Genomic DNA, 6,696 nt, shown 5'->3' on the forward strand with positions numbered 1-6,696 from the left:
ACCAAATCATATACAACTCGAATCATGTGATTTGACTTTGCTTATATATCTCAAATCATAGACCCAAATCACAGGATTTGACTATATGATTTATGCATAGAAAAGCACAGAGCCAATTCCATATGTCATGCTAATCGATTTATCACAAAGATAAAACAGGGATCGAATTCATCAGATGAACATGTTGGTCATTTTAATTTTTTTTTGCAAAAAGTAAGCGATAGTGGTATTATTCTCTTCCAATTCTACCAGAAATGCAGCCGGTCAAATACCTGTCCACAAGAATTTGACACTTGACAGCACCCTTCCCTCTAACCCCCATCCCCAGTCCACCTTACTGCAACCAACCTAAAATAACAAGAACTTGACTGAACTTTCACAGGGTTCAACTTGGCAGCGATTCGTCTGTGGGGAGTTCAAATTGGGGATCCACGTCTGCAGACACAGGCCACGTTTTGCAAATAAAATTACGGGGAGGGGGGTGACTTTGCGAGAAGCGAGCTCACAAGGCGGGCTGTTTTCATGTAGAGTTGCTTGTGTATTTTATTTTCGAACGCTGTAATTTCTCCAGAGAGAAAACATTATCTGCAAATCGGTAAAATCAACACCCACAACAATACCCCAGTGACCACTTGCTACACAGCATTCGCTGAACTTCCTGATTGTCCCCTTGGCTAAATCAAATACAGGAGGTCAAAACGATTGAGGCAAATCATTTAGCCCCACATTCACATCGCAGCAATTTCTCGCCCCACCACCAACAATGAAAAAGTCCAAAGTTGCCTCTGCACCCCCTCTCTCTCTCTCTCTCTCTCTCACACACACACACTTTCTCCCCCCAGTCCCCCTTACAAGTGCACACACGCACGCTCCAAAGTGTTGGCAGCGATGGTGACAGTGTTGTATTGTTGTAGCCCTGACCCAGAATAAACGATACACGTCAGGATGTAGCCAGTACAAGATAAACAACGGGGCATTTGATCGCTGTCACTATCGCCATCATCAGCGCTTTAATTTGGCTGCCTAATGAGTCAGATCACGGGGAGAGATAAAAATTGTCAATCGCCGTGGCTTTTAATGAATTTTTTCGCAAATTGTAATCAAGCACGAACGTCTCAGCCCAGTGATTAATGGGCCCCAAGAGAGATAGCTAGCAGCACCTCGCTTTTCATTACATCTCATACACGCTGCACTAAATTAACAGCAACTTGTCTGCGCTTAAAATTAAGTCCAAATGATTAATTTTGATGGGGAGGCTATAGACTAGCTCGTCCTAATAGTTACTGGCCCGCGCTGCTTCCTACAATGAATAGTGCTTCGGTGCTGAATATTATTCCCTTTCCCTTGTATAAGTTGCCTACTTACAACCGATAAATCGCTGGGGGAGGAGAGGGATATTTGTTAATGTCAAAAAACTATTAATAATGACAACACTCCAGGAAGCACACTGTGACTGATCTATTTTGATTTTCGCGAGTGGATGGGAGATAAATTAACATACACGGGGTATGTGCATATACATGTTGAAGCTACCTCGCTGCATTTCCCAACACAAACCCACTCTCGCTTCCCTGAAAATACTTAACAATTTGACTTCCTCCTGGACAGCCGCTCTCTTTTTTTGGAATAGAGTCATGTCATGGATCACAGCGGGCTTCGGCTAGTTTTGGTTTTTTTTTTGGAAAAGATGCATTTGATCGCCCTTTATGTCTAATTAGCTCATTACCTGGAACTTGGAGATGGGCAATAATTAGAGGGTGGATCTGGTGAAACCGCATTCATCTGCGCCCGTTGGTTTGAGCCAAAAAAAAAGAAACAAAGCGATGCCCACATTTCAGAAAGCACTCGGCTGCTGTGAAATCTCTGCCCACTGCGAACTCAAAACAAAAATCGAGTTTTTGAACCATCTCCGATGTATTTGTGTTGAGCGGCGGCTCTCAGAAAGTTAACAATTTGCATAAACTTTTAGTGAGAGGAAAAAAAAATCGCGCGGAGGATTTGAAGAAACGGTGGTGTGCGGTGCATGACAATGTCCAGGGGGTTGCTTGAAGTTAGTGGGGGGGGGGGGGGGGGGGGTTATTCAAAGCGGGGAAATGAGAGAAACAGAGCAGCGGCTATTGACTAGTTTATATAAGAATTGATCGAGCCACATATTAATGCGACACTGACCAGATAAGTAAGGTTATTTGGAATGCTCTTCCTGGTCTTAATGGGACCTGGCATCAGTCTGAAAGCAGTCTTTTCCCACCTCCCCCATCCCCTCCCATACCCTCAAACCAGGAGACTCCCAGATTGTTAAGAGACACCCGAAGCAGGGACGAATCTCTGTAATAATGTTGTGGAGCACGTGTGCCTTTTCTCCTCTCACCCTGGCCTCAGTAATTCATTCACAGGTACACTCCCAAAACACGGCAGCTCCTAACCAACTCCACCGCACGTTGATTTACATCTATTTTATAAACCGCGTTAAAATAGACCGAAATGCCAGGAGGAATTCGTGACCGTTTCGGCAAGGGGAAATGCAAGTGTGGCAACATTGCAAAAGAAGTGTGGGAATAGACCTAAAGACGGGAATGCTCATTTCTTGAATTACAACTTTTTGAATGTGATCGCTGTGATAGGATATAGTACACGGGCTGGTGTGCTTCCATTTAAATATCGTTGGAAATGGCCACGTTGCTCTGTGCGGAGGGGTTAACAGAAGTTGTCTAACTGCGACTTAGCATCAGCCAGGTGTCTTCCAAGGGAGCTTAATATATGTGTGGGTGATATTCACTGTTAAAATGAAGCGCGATAGAACCTAATAAAAACCTATTAGACAGATATTAATGGAGATCTGTTCTCCCACCTCACGCTGACTCGTGTCTTGGAATCAATGCACACAGCCTGAAATGATCGTAAAAAACTCCAGCGTCTCTTTTTTTTCATGCAAGAGGGAACCAGGACCGGTGGGGACTCCATGTAAAACCTTTCGACAGGCCAAACTTCACATCTCCTCAAGGTCTCGAAATACAGGATTTGCCTCTGTCCGATTTAGTGTTTTGAAAGGAAAGGGATTCCCCACCCCATTCCCCAGTCACTGAGCGGTCCACAATGTCGGGTCGCGCGCACTGTCAACGAGGGAGCGAGAGACACCCTGGTAAACCGTAAACATTCCAGGGTTGCAAAATGCAAACAACATCAAGATGTAACAAATGCACCCAGTCTTTCGAATATTTATTTCAACATTTTTTTGTAGCTGCAGTGACTCCCTCCTGAGGAAGAGGTGAGGCATGTAGAATGACCTTGGTACTGGGGTAGCGGTGCAGGGGTTATTGTTAAATATGTGCAGCTGACAGGAGTACCCTCCCCGATTTTACCCCAGTTCAGTGCGAGTGAGCGCTCTCGTGTTGCATGTGGCGTGTACTGTGTCCGTCCTACCCCCCCCCCCCCCCCCGCTCAAGTGACTGCTCGTCTCAATACTAAACTTCCGCCTTGTTCAACGGGTGAAACTTGGGAATCCGCAAAGATCCAAATGCGAATAGTTGTGAGTGCACCAAGTCCCAGGTTCTGTTTTACTCCTGCGGAATCTCAGGGGCTGTTCCTGCATTCACAACACACTTGGTCCGTTCACAAGTGCAATCTAACGGTTTCTAACGCGTTCTGTTACAGATACTCTATAGCGACTGGTGCAGATGCTCTCTAACCAGAAGTAATGCTTGCAGACACCTTCAGTCTGTATGGATTTTTTTTTTAAAAAAAAGCAGAAACTGCCTGTTGCAGATGTTCACTGCTTTACTTATCGGATATGTGTCCGAACGGTAACCCAGACTGAACGGTACAGATGTACGACGTGATCGAAATTGACAGTCACGGATGTACACTGACTGGTACCGACATAAAGAAGTTATTGCTGGTTTACACCGAGTGCCACACTGACTGTCACTCCACAGTGACCGATTACACCGATACTGTCTCACAATCACTATTATGGGTGCAGACTGACTTTTTATTGTATATCCTTCTGATTATTGATGTACAGTTACAGATGCACCATGTTACCATGTGAAGTGTTAGAGGTATCCATTAAACATTACATTACCGATGTGCACTGATTATCTCATGTGTAAGCTGATGCTTACAGGTGTGAACTGACTACAACTAGTGCACATTGACTGTTACATATGGCTAAAAACAATGACTGCAGATGCTGAAAACCAAATACTGGATTAGTGGTGCTGGAGGAGCACAGCAGTTCAGGCAGCATCCAACGAGTAGCGTTACATATGGCTGACAAGGACAAATATACTAATGCTGACAATATACACCGCCATTACAGGTGTATGCTGAAGGTGACTTGTGTACACTTAATGTTTCACATATTCACTGGCATATTGTTCATGTTCACAGTGATGGTTACATACGCACAATGGCTTTTATTAGTGAACACTGAAAGTTAAATGGATACTGTCACTTACTTAGGCAAACTAACTGTAACCTATGTACACGGGGTACTCTGCTTCAAATGCACATTGATTGTTACAGGAACATAACTGATGTACATTGATTATTAAGACTATACACTGATTCTTACTTCTGTACACCAGTTACTGATGAATACTGATTGCCACCAGGATATATTCTAACTGCTACACCAAGTGTTATTATGTACACTGATTCACTCACTAGTAAAGCATACACTGTTAGTGATGTACACTGATTGTCATTGATGTACACTTACTGTTGGTATTCACTAACTGATACCAATCTAAACCAACTAATTGTCCTGACTATTTCACATGTACACTGATTGTTACAGTGTGTATATAGATTATTACAGGTACACTGATTGTTACAGATGTGAATTTTACAGATGTACACTATTACTGCCATACACCAGATGCTACTGGTATACATTGAATATTACCTACAGACACTACCCAGTTAATGAAGTACACTGAACATTACAAGTGTGTGCTAAATGTTAAAAGCATAATTAATTGTTATTGATGTACAATGTCTGTTTCTTAGATGCACTAACTGTAACTAATGTACAGTGACTGTTATAGTTGTACACTGTTAATAATGCCCACTTATCGCTAACAGTAACAGACATATACTGACCATTACTGTTTTGTTAACATTTAGTGGCAAACACCAAGTATTGCAGATGTATACTTGAGTGTTGCAGGTGAACATTGACAGCTACTGATGTACTAAAGCTGTTACAGATGTAAACTGACTGTTATAGTTGTACACAGAATGCTGGAGGTATATACTAACTGATACCGAAGTATAAAGCTTACTGTGGATTTGCACTGCCTGTTACAGGTCTACATTGAATGTCATAGATGTATATTGGCTATTGCTGATCTATGCTGACAGATACAAGTGTGCATTGACTTTTACCAATGTGCACTCTTTTATAGATGTACAAAGACAGTTACATATACTGACCTTTACATATGTCCACTGTGTATACTGTTGCAAGTTCACACTGACCGTTACTGATGTATTCTGCCCGTTACAGGTGCACACAAAACATTACAGATGTGCACTTTTCCATCTTTACAGTTTCTAGGCCTGATGAACAATTCATCTTCTTAGGGGCACACTGACAATTAAAGGTGGACATTTACTGTTCATAGACTGACAATGATTCACACTTCATGTTTCAGGCTTATCCTGTTATAATTGTACACTGACTGTTATAGGTCTCCACTAACTTTTACTGACATACGCTGATGGTAGCTAGTCGATATTGATTATCATGGGTATACATCAACTGTTACAGGCGTGCACTAATTATTACAGGTGTACATACTGAATGTCAAAGATGTTCACACTATTACTGACAATCATTAAAGGCTAGAGGTAAACACTGTTGTTAATGTGTACTGACTGCTAAAGTTGTGAATTAACTATTGCTCTGAATATAAACAACCATTCACTCTCTGTTTTATTTGGACACTAGCTGGTGTTGGTGTATGCTGACCATGTTAGGTAAAAGCTGAACATTGATAATGAACATTGTTACTGTTGCGTCCAGGTTGTCCATGATATATGCTGACTGAGTATACTTTACAATGAGGGGTTCTGATTTGCGATAACCATTTGCACAGTAACAGTTATAGGCCTTCACAGATTGTTACTCATGTATGCTGACTCTTAGTGGCAAACTTTGACGAGCAATGATTTGTGTTGCCTGTTACTGCTGTACACTGACTGTTAAATGTGTACAGAGAATGGTGCAGACATTTGCTGACTGTTACTGTTGTTGACTGTCAGGTATAAGTAAACAGTAGCAACGATAATGCACACTGTTGCATATACTTACTACATATTATAAGTGTGTACAGTTTCAGCTGCAAACTCACTGTTGCATGTCTGCTCTGACTATTTGTGACATACTCAAGAAGTTACAAGTATGCATGACATTTTGTTGTCAATTCTGACATACATACTGTTACACATATAAAGTGACTGTTTCAGATGAACACTGCTTCAGGCATGCATAAACCAGTCTGGGATGTACATGGTCTGTTATGGATGAATAGTTTGTTTCATTTATGGACTGGCATGCTTAAGTTGCACATAGATTATTAAAGATATAATCCGAGTATTTCAGGTGTACATTAACTGCTACTCATATACTATGAGAGTTACAAGTGTACACTGTAGCCAATGTTCATAGTTGCAGTTATAGACTGACCATTG

Source organism: Chiloscyllium punctatum, chromosome 10, assembly GCF_047496795.1.
Source record: "Chiloscyllium punctatum isolate Juve2018m chromosome 10, sChiPun1.3, whole genome shotgun sequence".
Classification (NCBI taxonomy): Eukaryota; Metazoa; Chordata; class Chondrichthyes; order Orectolobiformes; family Hemiscylliidae; genus Chiloscyllium; species Chiloscyllium punctatum.